Source organism: Silene latifolia, chromosome 7 (assembly GCF_048544455.1).
Source record: "Silene latifolia isolate original U9 population chromosome 7, ASM4854445v1, whole genome shotgun sequence".
Taxonomy (NCBI): Eukaryota; Viridiplantae; Streptophyta; class Magnoliopsida; order Caryophyllales; family Caryophyllaceae; genus Silene; species Silene latifolia.
The window spans coordinates 52,082,177-52,102,243 of NC_133532.1; positions in this window are offsets into that span (position 1 = coordinate 52,082,177).

The following is a 20,067-nucleotide window of genomic DNA, read 5'->3' on the forward strand; positions in this document are numbered from 1 at the left end:
AACAAAACTTTTCACATTTTTTTCATATATGGTAGTAATGATGGGGACCAAAGAGAGAGGTTATGGGAGGAGTTAAGGGTAATTGCTCCTATTGTTACCACTTGGGCTATTATGGGAGATTTTAATATTGTCAGAAGTATGGAGGAGAGATTGGGGCCTAATCCTCCTTCATTATCTGAGATTTTGGCTTTTAACCAATGTTTGTTGGATTGTTCTTTGGAGGATATTCAAAGCTTTGGGTGTGAACATACTTGGACGAATAAGAGGGAAGTAAATGCTCGAATTTGGTCTAAACTAGATAGGGTTCTAATCAATCCTCTCTGGTTAGTAAATCACCCTACAACTCAGGTGACTGTACTTCCTTCTGGTATATCAGACCATTCGCCTCTTTTGCTGGAAATTCAGGAGAATTACAAGATGAAGAGGAGGTTTAGTTACTTAAATTGTTGGGTGGAACAGGAGGGATATGACAGTATCATTCAAACAGCTTGGAATGCACCTGTCAAGGGGAATGCAATCTTCAGGTTTTTTTCAAAACTCAAGACCACCAGGGATGCTTTAATTAAGCATCATAAAAATCATTTTGTTGGGATTTCTCAACAAGTTCAACTGGCTCAACAAGCTCTGAAGGATTGTCAGATTCAGATTCAGCTGACTCCTCTGAACTCTGACCTATTAGCTCAGGAGAAAAACCTTCTGGAGCAATAATTGAAGTTAAAGGGGATTGAAAGGAGCTCTTTACTGCAGAGGGCAAAGATTCAGGCAATTCATTACAATGATGCCCCTACGAGATATTTTTCACCAGAATAGCTGCTAGGAAGCACCAAAGTCTAATTGGGAAAATTCAGGGTAGACAGGGTCAGATTCAGGAAGGAGTCCAAAATGTAAATGCAGCTTTTGTGGATTATTACAAATGGTTATTAGGGGAAAGAAAGGAAACTGAATCATTGGATCTTGCTTCTTTGGAAGGGCCAAAAGTGGATGAAGCTGATTGGCCAACTTTATGCAGGCCTGTAGAGGAAGGGGAAATCAGAAAAGCCCTCTTTTCTATAGACTCAAATAAGAGCCCTGGTCAGGATTGGTTTTCTTCTCATTTCTTCAAGCATTCTTGGGAGGTCATTAAGGGGGACTTCTGTACTGCTATACAGGATTTCTTTAAGAAAGGATCAATGCAAAAGCAAGCTAACACAACTCTTTTGGCATTGATACCCAAAAAGGCAGTGGTCTCAACAGTCATGGACTATAGACCCATTGCTTGTTGCTCAGTAATTTACAAAACCATTAGTAAAATATTATGTGAAAGACTCAAGCCTCTGCTGCCAGCACTTGTGGGAAAAGAACAGGGTGCTTTTATGAAGGGACGAAGTTTATATGAAAACATCACGCTTACACAGGCTTTGGTCAAGGGGTACAGTCAACAAGGAGTTTCACCAAGATGTATGATCAAAGTAGATATTAAGAAAGCTTTTGACTCTCTGCAATGGGAGTTCATTGGCCAGATGCTAAGGGTGTTTTATTTTCCTCCTCAATTTCAGAAATGGATTCTTGGCTGTCTCACCTCAACTTGGTTCAGCATCAAGATCAATGGAGATGTTACAGGGTTTTTCCAAGGAGGTAGTGGGTTGAGACAAGGGGACCCACTATCCCCTTTCATCTTTGTAATGAGTATGGAGATTTTATCAAGGTTACTTAGAGGTATTCATAAGGAGGCTCAGGTTTCTTATCACCCAAAGTGTGGCAGACTGGGACTTAACCATTTAATATTTGCTGATGATTTAATGATTTTCGAGGGGTGATCTACCTTCGATTCTTTGCAGTGACTAATACTTTGAGTACGTTTGCTAAAGTATCAGGGTTGCAGGCAAATCATGATAAAACTAATATCTACATGGGAGGAGTTCGAGGAGATGTTAAACCGTTGATATTGGATGCAACAGGATACATTGAAGGGTCATTTCCTTTTCGTTATCTTGGGGTGCCACTAAATGCAGGTAAACTGAACAAAGAGATGTTTGCAGACCTCATTGCTAAGATACAACAGTCTTTGCACCATTGGTCAGCCTACAAACTTTCTTATGCAGGTAGGATCAGTCTTATAAATACTGTTATCTTTGGATTAGAACAATTTTGGTGTTCAACCCTGTTAATACCAAAAGGGGTCATAAAAATGATCACAAAGTTCTGTAGGAACTTCCTTTGGAATTCTGAGGAGGGAACTAGGAAACTCATTTGGAAGAGTTGGGTTTCTTGTTGTGCACCTCATCAGGAAGGTGGTTTCCAGATTAAAGAAGTTTTAGCTTGGAATAGAAGTGTAATGTGCAAATGGATTTGGGATATTGAGAACCATTCTGATAACTTGTGGGTCAGTTGGAACTATGAATACAATATTAAATCTGGGTGTTTTTGGGATCAGGAGATTAAACCCTGTCATTCTGAAAGTTGGAGGAACATCTTGCAAGTTAAGGATCTGCTTCTGCAGCAGTTTGGTTCATAAGATGCTGTTCAGCAGATTCTGAATTCATGTGCCAAGAATGGGAAGCTGAAGCTGGATCTGATTTATGAGCATTTTAGAACTAAATTTGAGAAGGTTAGATGGCCTATAACTGTGTGGAGCAGAGCTGTTTTACCTAAGCACAGCATTATCACGGTGCTTGCAATGCAGAATAAATTGGCAACTATTGATCAACTAAATAGCAGGGGTATATGTTTGGTGAATTGGTGTGTTTTGTGTAAGCAGGATGCTGAATCTCACACTCACTTGTTCTTTCGATGTTATTTTTCATCAACTATCTGGTCCATGCTCCTTCATTGGATGAAGATCTCAGGAAGGTCCAAGCAGCTGAAAAGAGAGCTTAACTGGATAGTAAGTAGGAGAGCTAAAAAACATTGGAAGGCTCTATGGTTTTCAGGTTGTGCTGCAGCATTGGTTTATAGCATTTGGGAAGAGCGTAACATCCGAATATTTCAGGGTATTGAGCATGATATCCAGTATGTGGTTAAGAGGATACAGTTTATTTTAAGTACTAGGATATTACATGTATTACCTACATGTAGGCATGTGATGTTCCGGGTAGCTTGTAATGTTTGATTGGCTATATTAGTTGGTTCTACTTTGTAAGATCTGGCCTATTTATTCCGTTTATGGAAGAATAAAAGTGGCTTGCCTTTCTTGCAAAAAATCCAGGCTGCCATTTCCTAAGAACCATTAGAGCTCCATCAATGACCAAAATGCTTCGTTCTAGCACATTTTGAAGGTCATGCATGTCAAAGAAATGGATCACATAAATGTCACCCATACGTTTTGTTAGGGTGGAAACCCTTGTCCTACATCGGTAGAATAAAGATGGAAATTCATCTTTATAAGTATCTACTAAATATAATAGTACGAGGCCTTTTAGGAAGGAGCCCAAGAGTAATCCGTGAGGGCTTGGCCCAAAGCGGAAAATATCGTACTATTATGGCTCTGTGGATACAAATGCAGCAGAGGCCCAACACGGGACATTCACGCTTCCGCACAACAAGTGGTATCAGAGCCCAAGGTTCGACTGAAGGAAAAGTAGATCTATATACTTAACATACTCATATATGTATTAATTTAATTTGTCATAAAATTAAAGATTGATCTTATGCATGCAAACATATTAGCCAAATAAGGAAGAAGCATTATTCTTACATATGGATTTTCGGTTTATGGGCACAAGAGAGATCACCTTTCTCTCTTGTTCTTGTGCTTTCCAATAATGGATGAACATACAAAAATCCCAAAGTAGAGATTCTCCAATTAGTAGCACCCAAGACAATCCCTTAATCCCACAAACTAACATGTACTAGATGTTTATATTGTGGTTTACCTTAAATTTGATTACTAATACTCATATATTACTTTGATAATTTTAGTAATCTTACATGAACAATTTCAATTAAAATCTCATCTTCATGATGAAGATAAAAGAGAGAGAGGAGAAAAATACATGAACAATTGCATGTAGATGAATGGTAGTGTAAGAATAATAAGAAAAAGAACTAAAACTCCTCTAATAGGAGTAGTAGAGCCGGCCCATGAGAGGCCAAGGGAGAGCATCTTTCTTTTTCTTTTTGTCTTATCAATATTGTAGGTATGTAAGGCTAGTGTGTGTAGGAATGATTACACTTGCATTATCTCATAAAATAATCAACTATACACCACCATGACATCCTTCATTTCGGTCCATGTCTTAAAATGGACTACCATTTTATTTTGTCAATTTGTCAATTGTCACACAAAATGTCACATGTAGTATGATACATGTTACTAATTAATTAAATGCATATTTATCACATAAATATCATTTTATAAATTAATTAAATTATATTCAACAAATTGACTTAGTGATACTTGATCACGTAAATAAAATGGGTCATATAATTATAATTCACAATGTCTTGTAATTATAATCAACCATTCATTCTTATCTTTATTGTTTCTCAAACAATAAACAATTTTAGTAATAAAATATTTTATTACTAAAATAAATCTTATTTAATCCCATTACAATAAGATATCAATATTCTCTCTCACAAATCGAATTGTTCAATTTTAAGGAATTAATTAATCTGTATCGGTATACAACTAATTAACCTTTTCAATTAAGGGAATCGTCCTTTAGGTGTGACCTCAAGGGATCAACTGATCACCACCGTCGCACGACAGTAATGTCAAACTCTAGCCAGCCAATCATTACCGATATGTGTGGACCAGTTAACTATATATATGTAATGTATCATCCCTTTCGTATTCTTGGTATGAGATTTAATAATGATATTTAAATCATGTGATCGCACTATTGTTGAGGACACATTTCCCAACATCGACTTGGGCTAGACACAGAGATTCATTGGGCCAAGACTTGAAGGTGGATGTACACTATAAGGCGTGGAACTCCTATATCTCGAGGGCGAGCTAATATGTTCGTGAGAAGCGACATGGTCTCACGGCATTGAGATAGGGACGTCCAAGAGAAGATCGTCAGCCACCCGGCGAGGTCAGTTGAGGCTTAATGGAGGCAACAAAAGCGATCCATGGTAAGTACAAAAGCGATTCTAGGGCAGTGCACTTAGGCATTGGATTCGAACCCAGTCCAGGGTGTATTGGATGCAGAGGAGTTTGGTACGCAATTATAGCACAGCCCCATGAGACACGTGATGTTTCGTTTAAGGGGAGGTTATCAAGACTTGGTGATGCGAGTGTCTAGGTGATGGGGTTGCATGGTGTGGGGAGTCCTCCATGGAGGTCAAGGTCCGAGTGAAGATGATGGTCCTTGGTTTGAGAGGAGGATTGTTAGGCTGCAAACCCTTGTCCCACATCGGTAGAATAAAGATGTAAGTTCACCTCTATATGTATCTACTAAATATAATAGTACGCGGCCTTTTGCGAATGAGCCCAAGAGTAAATTTGTGAGGGCTTGGTGATGTGACTCATATTTGAGCACATTTAGTCCCCGAATTAGCCTCGTTCCTATGCTTTATAGTGCATAATTGGGTCATTTACTATCTTTAGTTTCCCATTTTGCATATTCTTTGAGGTTTTGTTTCCTTGGTAGGAGAGGAGTGCAAACCTTGCCTTTACATGGCAAAATGGAGCTAAATTGATCGCATTCAATGACCAAGCATCAAAGGGAAGACGATACTAGACGGCCTATATAGATAATAAAGTAGATTGGGCAATGATAAAAGGATCCTTGCATCCTCAACAATTTAGGGTGTATAAAGTGGGAAAGTGGTGGGTGGAGTGAGGTGGAGTGAGGGAGTCAACTTGTTATAATTTTTGTCCAATCTTTATCACATGCACATGATCATATGACAATATTATGGAAGAATAACAAGCAAAGTGAAATGATTATAATCATCCACTACACTCCATTTACACGGTCCAATGTCCCATTTACGGGTCCAATTTGGTTCTTATATTTGTCGCACAAATACGTATAAATTTTATTTAAACATCGTTTCATGTTTAAATGCTTCCAATTAATTTCGTCCAAATCACTCCGTAAATATACGTGTACCGCTGCACATATTATTTACGTACTAATATTAATCTCATTAATCAATTAGTACAATTTCAGTGAACTAACAATTAATTAACTAAAACCCGTCTCCCAAAATTTGTTATTCAATTATCGCATAATTAAATAATAACTGACGTGCCTCGAGTTCGCAACTCGAAATCTCTCTAAAATAATCGACTAACCTTTTAGTGTATAAATCAAGGGACTAAATAAATTGTGTCTCATACAATTAATTAGTTATCAATTGGGGTTCGTTCCTATAGGTGTGACCGAAAGGGGTCAGTTGATCACCGCCGTCTCACGACAATAACGTCAAACTCTAGTCAGCCAACCGTTATCGATTTACGTTAATCAACTGACGAGGATCAAATAATTAAATATCTGATGATATTCCCTTAATGAGATTTATTATGTAAACGCACTATTGTGGAGGACACTAACTCCAACAGTTCCTTGTACAACAATTTTGGAATGGTCTATATGAAGACTCCCGAAACATTCTCAATATGGGATCAAATGGTATGTTCACCGAAGTCGATGATAATCAAACATGGAACAAGATTGAGGAAATGGCGGTCCGTAACTCACAATATAGTAGACCTCGGAAGGCTACTAGAGGAGAAAAACATGAAGTAGACTCTATTACTTAATTGGGTGCTCAACTTAGTGCTCACATCGACACCATTAATTTGAAGTTTGAGAAGGCTATGGCTAAACTTGAGGAGGCTTCAAAATCACCTATGCAACATGTTAATGCCATGGTGGCATCTTCATCAATTCCAAGTGGAGTATGTGAGAGTTGTGGAACTTTGGGACATGACCAAAGTGAATGTAGGGGAACAAGTGAATGCTTTCCAAGCATACAAGAGTGGAACCCCTTATTCCAACTATTACAATGAAAACACCAAGTTCGATCCAAATCTCTCATACAAAAGCCAAAATGTTCAAAACCCTCAAACAACATACACCCCACCTCCAATGAGAAACCAAGCTCAAAGACCCTTTTACAATCAAAACCAAGGTTATCAAAACCAAACTCCATACAATCAATCCAATGACCAAAGTTTTGTTGTTCAAAAAGCGGTCCTCCAAATGCAAAAGAACCAACAAGAATTCTTCACTCAAATGCAAAAAGATAGTCAAGTAAAAGACATCACCATCAACAACATCCTAGCTCACACCAAAATGTTGGAAACCCAAGTGTCTCAATTAGCATCTTCTAGCTCTCAAAGACAAAAGGGTAAATTACCACCTCAATGTAATCCCCCAAGACATGAATCGGTTAGTGCCATTCATTTGAGGAGTGGTACAAGGTATGAAGGGCCACAAAAGCAAATTGAAGAAGACGTTGTGGAGGCTAGTGACAAAGAAAGAGTTGTGGAAAACTCCAAGGAAGAAGAATCCACCATTCAAGAAGTTTCAAAGAAGAATGAAGAAAAGGCTAAATAAAAGGAGCCTATTATGATTAGACTTCCATTCCCAAGTCGTCAAGCTAAGCCTAAGTTTGATGAACAACTTGGAAAGTTCATGGAGATTGTGAAGAACTTAGAAGTCTCAATTCCATTCACGGAATTGATCAATCATGTTCCGGCTTATGCAAAATACATGAAAGATATTCTTACCAAAAAGAAATCCATCCGGAAGCTTGAGACTATTGCTTTCACTAAAGTGAGTAGTGCTATTTTTCAAGGAAGTTCACCTCCAAAACTTAAGGATCCGGGAAGTTTCTCTATTCCATGCACTATTGGTGACACTACAATCAACAAAGCTTTATGTGATCTTGGAGCAAGTGTGAGTGTCATGCCATACTCGGTAAGCAAGAGGCTAGGAATGGGAGAGCTTAAGTGCACTAATATCACGATTCAAATGGCGGATCGATCAACAAAGATACCTTTAGTGGTATGGGAAGATGTGCCCGTGAGAATTGGCAAATTCTTCATCCCGGTAGACTTTGTTATTGTTGACATGGAGGAGGATTCCAACATTCCTATCATTCTAGGAAGACCTTTCTTGCACACCGCGGGAGCGGTAATTGATGTGAAACATGGAGAGCTCACCCTTGAAGTGGGAGATGAAACAATCACTTTTAATCTTGACAAGACAATGAGAGCTCCCCGACTACATGAGCCATGCTTTATGGTTGATAATTATAGCCGAGAAAGTGATAGGAAGTGTAGATACCTCATTTCTGCACCTCCCGCAAACCACCCGGTGATGATTGGGCCGCATGTTTGGTACACGGAACGATTCATGACAGTTCATAAGTTTATCGTCAAGTGATAGCTCAAACACTTGTGTCTACCTCATAGTCATCATCTACGCGCCGATACGGTCGTTTTGACAGTAATTAGAGTACATTTGGAGTCCGGGTCAAAAACCATCTTCATTTTCTAATAACCGTTTAAAATGCCGAGTCAGAATATTCTGGAATGTTCCGGATATTTCTATTCCATATTTTCCAATCTTTTAATCTTTGGTAAAAATATATCCCGAAATTATCATATAAAATATTAAGGAAAACAAGATTAATCCGCAATTCCATAATAAAGCGCGGAAATCTTTCTTCCGCAGGAGGAAACCACTTGGGAAAGGACGCAGCAGGTGTTGCGCCTCTTCCAAGAGACGCAGTGCCTGCTGCGCCTCTTCCCAAGTCCTTTTCTGCGTATTTTTCATATCTTTTCGAGATTCACTTCCAAAGTTTCTCCGAAACCCTAATTTCCTTCCGTGATTAGTATAAATAGAGACATTCGGCCTCTCATATTTCTCACGCGAGTGTCCGCCCTTCTCTTCTCCCTTTGCATTCTAGACCACAGACTTACTTTTTGGCGTCTACGTGCTTGAACTTTCGACCACGTAAGCTCAGATCTTTCTGAGTACCAGCCTCGTTTTGCATGACCGACCAATTTGACCAACTCCACATCAATCCACTTTAATCAATCTTGTTCGTTTTCCTCTTAAAGGGCACTTTCGTCATACATTCGAGTCGAGCACCACTTAACATTAACTTAGTCAATCTCGCTTCGTCAAACATGTAAGTCTGAGGGAGTAAATCCTTCTTTTAGTATTGTTCTTTATTTTTGTAATCATTATTGTAAGACTTATGTCAAAAACACACTTAAAACCGATTTATAAAACCTTATTTCAAACCTTTTTTACGGATTAACAGGAGACAAACGTCGAGAAAGGACGCAGCAACTGCTGCGCCTCTTCGAAGGGACGCAGCACCTGTTGCGCCTCTTCCTGAGGCTGCCGCAATTCCTGCTTCCTTTCTTCTTCCTTGGTCTTTTGTTAGTCTGTTCGTTTTCTTGTTTAATTGTTCATATTTCTTTTAACACGATAATTCTGGTATTATAATTTTAACATGTAATCCATCATTAATAATTTATCATCATTAAATTCCCGACCTTAAATCCCTTATAATTCATATTTGCGGGTTTTCATCATTAAATCAATCCGGGTTTTAGAGATACGATTCATTAATATTGAGTCTCTGGAATTCATCATTGATATATTTTCATCTGTTGTTTACCGTCACCATCATTAGTTCGTCATTAATAATCTGTATAATCTAATTAATTTAATTTTTTTGTTTAATCCGTTATTAACTTTTTAATCTTGTAAATAATTCGTTCTAATTTGTTTTAACCCTGTTTTATCGTTTTTATGACACAATCACATGTAAATAATCTGTTAAACACTTTCATCCGAGTCAAATATCATTAATCAAGCATTAAAATCACCAATGAATATTAACGAGATGCAATTCCGGCTTCACAGCCAGAACTGAGCTCAGGAACAGACGCAGCGACTGCTGCGCCTCTTCCAAAGGACGCAGCTCTGCTGCGCCTGTTCCGGGTTGAGTTCTGTCTCTGAACTCCCGTTTTCTGCTTTGACCTAGTTTATTAATTACTTATTAATTAACTATTATTCGTATTATGACCCTTAATCTGTTCGTTTGTTTATTTATTCTTTCTTTTCTCAAACTATCCGTTTTAAATGTATTTTCGACGTAAATCAATAAACCCAATGTAATTATTGTAATTTTCTTTATTGTATTTTTATTGTATTTCTTTTATCATATTGTTTGTATGTTTTCGCATGTAATCAACCTAAATTCCTACTTTGACCCAATTGTATGCTAAAATTACGTGGTAACCGACTTAGTTAATTTCCACTTGCTAGGATAAATCTAATGGATGTTGCATTGCATGCATATAATCGACAACATATCGAATACGAATATTTTCCCTAATCATTAGTAGAGGCTGCTATCGAGGTGGGCGAGATTAGGTGTTCGATCAAAAGAGCTTCCTAATACGTACCCTCACCCCTTACTCCAGATCTCTGTGAACATCCATGTTCATTGGCATGCACGAGAGTCATTCTAGACATAGAATGCTAAGGGTAATGAGTTCTTGGTGTTCATGTCACTACTTTGTGTCTTGACATGGCACGAGGTATTCGAACGGTTTCCAATTTTCCACAATACATTGGTGGCGACTCCACAAATGCACAAAAGCTTGCTCGCTTTTCACTCCCGAGCGACCCCCGTGGGCCCGCGTCCACAGTTTGGCGACTCCGCTGGGGATTAATACACTTACGTGTAGCTAGAGTGAAACTTGAACAAGGTTAGGGAATAGTTTGGACGAGACAGTTGTCGGTTTTCATAACTCGGTCTTCCTAGTTCGTTTTATTCGGCCTTCCTAGGACCAACCCAACTCATTCGACCAATCGTCCCGTCTAGACGATCCAAATTCTTATTTGGGCCTAAGGATGGATAGCGATTGACGTTATCCATACCATGGTACTTACTCTTGTATGTATCAAGGACTTTCACTACTCAAGGAAATGGATTAGGAATCGGCCTTACTCTTGTTTGGTACGAACCTCTCCACAGACCTCGGGTTTGATTGTTCGGTATGGGAACCCACCCTTTAAACGAAAACCCTTTTAAATGCACTCAGCATCCCGTTATAATGCATGTATAAATGCTTGTACCATATGTGATCACCATTTCTAAACAAAACCATGACGATTTTTGAAAAAAATCAAAATCCCTTTCAAAATGTAAAAATTTCGAAAATAGGCCTAGTATTAGCGCAAAACCAGTCAAAACTCTGTCCAATTATTGAGTCAAAATTCGGGCCTCAAAGCCCATTTCAAAACCGCACTTCGAGTCCACTCCTACAACTACACTACAGTTGACTAGGACCAACATTTTCAAGCTTTGTCATTTCTTCAAACCTCACTTAACACAAGTGGCACACTCCCACTCCACAAGTCAAATCGTTTTTGGAGTAGGTATGCTAGAATGTTCGATCATGTTTTGATTCGTCGTCGATCTCTGGTTCAGTTTCCAAGGTGCCTGATACAAGCGACGTGAGCAACAGCCAACCCCTGAATGGTAATGATCAAATACTAGCTACGCTAACTCGTCTCCAAGTCACCCAAGACCAATTGTATGATCGCCTCGACGCAATCGAGGGCCGAATAGTTGCTGTGGAAACTAGGTTGCCTCCTCGAGAAAGTGAAGTGTCTGATGAATTTGTGAATAACTTCGGGAATGAAAATCCTTTTATGGGAGCACGTGAGGTTAACCCTCCCGTAGCTATGACTGCAGCTGAGAAACGACTTCAATACTTGGAGGAACAATTGATGTATCTCAACGGGGACGATATCTATAGGGAAAATAATCCCAAATATGAGGCCGTGAGATCCAAGTTGCCAACCAACTTCAACATGACGGATATACCGAAATTCAAGGGGCACGAAAACCCTTTAAACCATATCCGTGCTTTGAAGGATTACATGTCTATCAAAGGCATTAAACCCGAGATGTTTTTAAGGATCTTTTCTTCATCTCTTGACACCATCCCGAGACAATGGTTTTATTCTCTAGATCACAAGAAGATTGCCACCTAGGACGATGCCGCAATTGAGTTTGCTAAGCAATATGCGGATAATGCCGAAATCCAAGTCAATATGCGAACTTTAGAGGTTCTTACCCAAAATGATAAAGAAGGTTTCACCGACTTTCTAAGTAGGTGGAGGAAGACTAGTACCCAACTTGTCGAACGTCCAGATGAAGCTACCCTCGTGGAGAAATTCGTGGACAATTTAAAGCCCATCTATGCAAGTCATTTGAGGTACAAAACATTAAGACCTTCAAAGACTTAACTGTACTAGGAACAAGGATCGAAGATGACATCCATAAAGGGCTCTTGTCCAAAATGGTAGGTCATGGATATCAAGGCTCAACAAGTCGTTCTTACGGCTCTACTAGCAAGACTGATGAAGGTAACCTTCTCGAGCCATCTAAGACGAGTACCCCACCAAGAAAGTTCACAAATATTGGGGATACATACTCCAATGCTCTAAAGAGATTGATGAAACAGGGTAAGCTTCAACCCATAGGCCCTACGCCTGAACCAGAAAAGAAATCCAAGTTCTGGGACGAGAATTCGTACTACGAATATCATAGAGGTAAGGGACACAATACAGAAAAATGCTACATGCTAAAACATGTACTTCAAGACATGATTGAAGACGGTCGCCTACCAATACTGCATGGAGGTAAGCCTAACAACACTCAGAATCCTCTTGGAATTCTGATGATTATAAGTGAAGAATCTACCTTAGATTGTTCACACCTCATTTCTCCAGTCGAAGATGAAATTCATGCAATAGAGAGTGAAGGGAACTACTCCACCATTTCCCTCTACCATCACCGACTTTATCGCATGGGCAAGGAGTGTAAATAAGCAAGTTTCAGAATTAGAGAGTGTAGTGGAAACCATACGTGATCCAAACACAACACCCGAAGAACGTGTGCCACTAAACCTTTCTCCAAGTGCTACAATGCGAGAAGTAGTGGCCGTGGTTGATGAACTAATCGACCAAATTATCCAATTGGAGGCCGAGATTATAAGGATGAGGGAACTTGTTACTATCAATGGAGTATGGGCCGACGATGATGAAGATGAGTATCTCACTGAACACTACCTAGTCAAAGTCAGTGAAGAAATAGTCCAAAACAGTGAGGACCAAGATGTAGACCACCTTACTGTTGGGAAATGTGTCCTCAACAATAATGCGATCACATGATTTAAATATCATTACTAAATCTCATTTTAAGAATACAATTGGGAAGTAATATTGTTACTGTCAACTGGTCAACATATATCCGTAATGATTGGCTGACTAGAGTTTGACATTACTGTCGTGTGACGGTGGTGATCAGTTGACCCCCTAGGTCATACCTAAAGGGCAATACACTTAATTGATTATTTAATTAATCGTATAATGTTGCGAGTTAATTAAATTACTTGAAAATTGACGGACGATTTTGGAAGTAAAATTTACGTATCATATTGAAATGTGATTAAATAAGATACGGTCTGAGTAATTGAATTGTATCATTACTCGGATGAAATAATTGTTTAATGTAACAATTAAATTGAATGAATTATTATAAATACAATCTGTTGTGATTTATAAATGGTAAAATATTTTGGCACAAGTAATTATGAAATTACTAAGTCGATTTTTGTATGTGACGTATTTTTTATTAATACGTTGATTTTTAATATGTTAAAAATACATAACAAATTTATGTCACATATGACATGTGACATATTGACAATTGACAAAAATAATATGGAATCCATATTATTAAGTGGGCCGAAAATTAGAGGGTTATTGAGCTAATTATATATTGATTGTAATTAGTGGAAGGCATGATGATTGCACTAGTCACTAGCCATGCAAGCCTATGGTTCATTGTGAAGAACAAAATTTACCATGCATTGGCTCCCCAATAGCACTCCTCTTACACGTTTTTTGGGAAGAAAAACTATCATTGTTTTTCTTATAATTTTACCTAATAATATACTAAGTGTAGTATTATTATTCATGCTAATTCCATCATCAAAAATATAGAGTTCTAGTGAGAAGAAAAATCCTCTCTTCCTCTCTCACAAAAACCGAAACATATGAGTGTTTTATAAAAGTTTTGGTTCAATTTTCACTAGATTAATATTATACTAGTATTTATAATATTAATTAGATTAAGTGTTAAGCCTTGGGTATAAAGCTTGGGGAGAGATCTTCTACTTAGATCTTGTTCATCCATTGGAATAGCTCAAGAACAAGAGAGAAAGGTGATCTCTCTTGTGCCCAATATAGCCGAAATATTGAATGTAAGGACATTATTTCTCTTCTTTTATATTATTGTTTGCATGCATAAAATCCGTTTTAATTTTATGACAAATTATTTTAGACATATATGAGTATGTTAAAATGTATATGAATCTACATTTCCTTCAATCGGTATCAAGAGCCACGGTTGTTTGCATGCAAATTGGTTAAAAGTTTTTCCGAGTTATATGAATAACAAAATAAAACTTGTAAAATTTGTGTTATTATGATATATCACGAAATAATTACATGCATGTTAATATTTCTGGTCCTAAAGTGTTTTAGGGTATTTTGGTTAATTTTTCGGATTTTTATTGTTCATATTTAATAATAATGACATTTAAATGTGATTTTATGAGTTAAAATGTCATTTTTGGACGAAAATTAGCTATACTTCGAATTTTCACTTGGTTTTTGGATATGTTGTTACATATATTATTTTGAGATAACCTGTAATTTTTCATAATTTTTGCATTTGTTATGCTCGAAAAATGAATTTTTCATTATTAAATATGGATTTAAGAGAAAAATAGGTTAATATGAGTTAAATTTCGAATCTGGTCATAGAAAATTTATATGTTGTCACATGCAATTTTACAAGATGTGTGTAAAATAATTGGCTATAAAGAAGTCTTTTAGCATGATTTATGAATTTTTGAAGAAAAATGGCATAAATAGTGACATTATTAATGAAAATTAATAAAATATAATCTATGACTTAGGAAAAACGTCTTATGTTGCATTTTATTATATTTTTCAGATCTAAAATTGAAAAGTTAATGAAAATAATTTTTTCCATGTTTTTATGATTATTTTATTAAATTTCGATAAACCGCAACATTGTTTTTCCGGAAAATTTTCGAAATTTTTAACCTAAGATTTTGAACATTATGAGTGTCATGGAATTTTTCCAGAATGTTCATGAATTTAAATTTCAAATTTTGAATTTATTTGAAATTTTTCGATTTATTTGAAGTTTAATGGCTTATTTTTGTAATTTTTGGTCCATTTATGAACAATTTTGTAAATAAAAGTTAATTATGGTCAAATTACTAGTGGAGACTATATTTTGAGTCCTAAGAGGTTAGGGTAATTAACTTATGCATAAATATGAGTTTATGCATTTTTGTGATTATAAAATGTTGAAATCACGCAAATCCGTAAAAACCGAGTAATATATGATATTGGCTAATTAAACGCGATTTAGCATAAAAATTGAGCATGTTCATACATATCATAATGCTGCATTTTTCATTTATGATTGTCATATTTTTTATTTATGTAATTTTGAATTATGTAATTTACTTAGTATGGCCTTAGATTTTAATTGGTATTTCCCGAAATGAATGGGAATATCGATTCGGTTGTAATTTTTATTGTGATCTCGTATCACCGTTTTGTAATTTTAATAGATTTATTTTATTTTAGTTACAAATGTATAATAGGATTTATGTAATTTATTATGTAATTTTATTCATTCCGGAGTTCCTAAAGACGGATTTCTTCAAGAATGGCGATACATAAAGACGGTGTTACCTCGAGATGCGTGCCACAACCGAAGTTCAAGGGACCAATGGAGTTGGTTTCCGAATTTGTAATAGTTAAAGAGTTTTTCTATTTTAGGAAAGGCCATACTAGGATTTATTTATTTATTTTATGCTTGCATTTTATTTTATGTCACATGCATCGCTAAATCGCCATAACTAAAACATGCATCTTCTTTTATCGAATTTATCGACCGTGTCAATTAGAATTATCGTAGTTCACCGCTTTAGTTCACTTAAAACGTGATAGATAATAAATTGACATGACCTCTCGCTAAAACAATTAATTGAGACATAGCCTTACCAAATAGTAGAAACCATGAAAACCTATTTCGCGAGGGAGTGCACTCGGCCATCCCGGGGTACAAACCTTGTTACGTAGGGGAAGTGGGTGATGAATGTTTATCCACCGAATTCGTGTTGATGAGGGTTGTATCGGCCATCCCGTGCCCAAATTAATATGAATTTGGATCATGGACACATTTATTCGAAATTTTGGATTGAACTCAACAAAAGTTTTTTCGATAAGGGATGAATCGGCTATCCCGTGCCCTTGTCGGATATGTTTTGGGCTATAGATAATTATTAGAGTAATTTTATCGACCAAGAGTTCTAAAAGTAGAATCGATTAAAGAGTTAATCCACCGAGTTATATTGATAAGGGATGTATCGGCTATCCCGTGCCCAAGTTGATATGAATTTGGATCTTGGAATCATTTATCATAGTTGGGTAGAGGTCACTATGTAAATGCTTTACTTGTTATTTACAAGTATTAATATAACGATGAATGTTTTGTTTTTCCACTATTCCGTTATCATATTGTTCTATTTCTTTACCACAATTCATATACGATATCATTTCGATTTTGATTCAAATCTCCATTAAAACATCGTAACTAAAGACAAAATATGAATTTTCTTCTAAAGACCTCGTATGAACCATTGCTAAGGATCTCTTGTAAAGAGTATAGATAAAAGTTATTCATTATCAAACAGGTTTTTGATTCTTGACTAACACATCTACTTACAATGGATTGTTTTTCATATACTTAAATGATTTAAGTACCTTGAAAAGATAAAATTGTTTTGGTGATTAGATTTTCAGAATTCGTAATTGACCAAAATAACGCAACCACTTCGATGAAAGTTTTAAGACTAAAACGAACAAATGAAGAGTAATCTTCATGAATTCAATTTTGCTTCTCAAAGCAAAGACTCATTGAAATGAGTGGGAGCATTCTCTTAAACCGTTAAGATGAGGACGAGGTTCAAGAAGTAAAGATTATAATGGAATTGATACAAGGTAATGTTAAAGGTAAAGTTGTTGAGAATAACGATACTAAACCTATCAATCCCGACCGATAAAGTTTCCATTGTCTTAAAATGTTGGACACAAGAAAGGAAACTACCCCAAATTATTGAAGAATCAACAAGTTAGTTGTGGGACATCTAATGGGACCTTCTTCTTTAAAAATGTTTATTTGATTAAACATAAATTTTGCTAGTATTACTTCGTCGATATTAGAAACCGGTGGTGGTTTTCATCATTATGTTTGATACATAGGATGGTTAGAATATGACGACTAGCAACAATAATGTCGAGAGATAGAGTAATTGTGTACTCAATCTAGTTTTTGGATTTAAAGTTGTACTTAATTATGATTATTAAGTGCATAAACTCTAAATAAGAATATAAACTTGTTAAGATACAAAAGAGGTTTTCACTTTTGTGACCACGATTTGATGTATGGCTGGCCCATTATCAAGGTGAATATATTCTAAACCAAACTAGAATGATATATCATGTAGATGATGTAAGATTCAAATTGGTAACCCAAGATTAAACCTTAAATTTTGGAATGATGAACGCAAAGAGTTATCGAGTACTCTTGAAACCATTAGATTGTTAATGGTATATGCGTATCTTGTATTCAAAGCAAGATGTCTCGTGCCTTTTGGTTGAAAAGGAGATCGAGGTTGTAAATCATCGATCCAAAATAGGTTGATCATCATCTTTTACCAACGATTTAAGTTGACACTAGTGTGTTCACTTAATAAGGTAAATAGAGAAATCTTTGAAGAAGTTCAAGAGTTCAAGGAATCACGATTTAGTCATGATGGGATTATCAAAGTGAAGACTTTGATATAAGCCAAATGAAATGTGATATAGTATCACAAGTTAATCTCTCTTAGGACGCATTATGGGATAATGTATGATTGGATAAAAATTCAAACGCTATTCGATATGGTTTGGACTTCGATCAAGTTACTTTGAGCTACTTGATCCTTTTGGGGATTTTATCATTTTGTCTAAATTATTTTTCCACTAAATCGAATCATATGAGATATGAAATGGTAAGGGTACCATGGTTGTAAGTTTTCACAAGAAACAAATGCTCATTTTTCCCTTTCAATAATCACGAGCACGACGGGTTTGCGGCTCATGAAGCTGTCTTTCTAAAATACAAGTTTATTTTTAGAAGACAGAGTGGGAGAAATTATTCAAAGAGCCACAAAGATGTTATGTCGCAAGAAACTGGTCTTTCTTGGCTACGTGAGATGTTTTGTGTAAAACGTTGTCGCAAGAAACTGGTCTTTCTTGGCTACATGAGACGTTTTGTGTAAGACATTGTTTCTTCATAACCTAGGAGGTTAAATTCGTCACTTGTTAAAAATGATGAATTCATGCTACTTTTAAGAAAGTAAAGAGCTTATAACTTACAAAAGAAATTGTTTGATTCAAGTTGATTACTTCTAGAAAGTAATGAACATGTAACTTACATAAGAGTGTTTAAGTCACAACTCAATACAAGGCTTAGAGCCATGAAAATCCGAAACGAAAGGGCTTGATTAGTGACAAAGGGTTTTGCACTAATTGAAATGATTAAGTCTATTTGGATCTTCTTAGGGATTGTGTTTCATTATTATGAAATGCATGGCAAGTGAATCTAAAACCCACTTCTTCAATAGAAGGAATGTATTCAATACATGTCTTGAGTTTAGTAGATTCTTGCAATCCTAAGATAATGTGAAACTTAAGAGAGAGTCTTAAGTAGGACATCAATGAGTTAGAATCAACATTTTGATCATGTGATAAAACATTTCTCGATAAGTCGAGAAGTTGTGTTTATACATGGAGTTTAGTGGGAGTTACGGAAAATTTTAATTAGTCCGATATGTGGATGACATATTGATCATTGAGAATGATTTAAGACTTTTGGAGTATTATAATACATCTTGAATATCCGGATTTATGAAGATAAATCCACATGATATTAGCGTCAGTAAGAAGTCTTATGTTGATAAGATTCATGACTAGTTCAATTAAATTGAACATATTTGATTGATTTCATTTGCTTCCGCTGCCGAATCAATTAAAAAGTAAATGATGTATAACACTTCATATACTTTGAGTATGATGAATTGTTTTCAAAATCGAATTTAAGTAATCTTTACCTAGTATATAAAGATTACCCGTAAGTGCTTGCAGAAGCATTAAGGAAGTAAAGCAAAGTGTTTATGATGCAATTTTGTGTAAGGGTGTTACACAAGTGACAATTGACAATTGAGGTTGCGCATGGTTTCCGACAAAACCATAATCAAAACACATTAAGATGGTTAAGATACCATTGTGGCTATATTAATTAAGAAGTAGATTTTCTAGAATCGTTCTAGGAAATAAAGAACAATGAGAGATATTTATAACGGAAATTGAGTACACTTGTGATCATGAGATGTGCAAGAAGGATGAGTCCCGCACACTGTGAAAACAGTGGGAGCTATTCTTAGGCTAGAGGGCCTATGTCTTGATTGGATCTCGACACGTACTCAGAAAGTTTTGTAATGCAAATGTATACATTACAAAAGGAAAACGAGTATGTAGTAAGGTTGAGTAAGGTACAAGAAGTTGATAAAACCTACTAACCAAAGCCTTCTCAAAGGCTAAACATGATGAGTCATGTCATTTCAATTGAATTGAAATGGACAACTACGTACAAGATCAAATTAGATTATAGAATATGAAATAGTAATCAGGCATTGACTATTCATGTGTGATAATCGCATTTGTCGTTCGAGTTTTATTTTTTAAAACTCTTTTATTATACTTTGTTACATCCAAACGGGTTGTGGAGACAATTGAACCCCGTTAAAGTGAACACGGATTAGCATAGTATTCGCCCATAGTCACTTGTATGAGGTGACGTCTCGAAGTGACTAGAGTGTGATGCGATTGATGGCAAGTTCAAATGCCATACAGTCATGTGAGATGACTAGTCGAT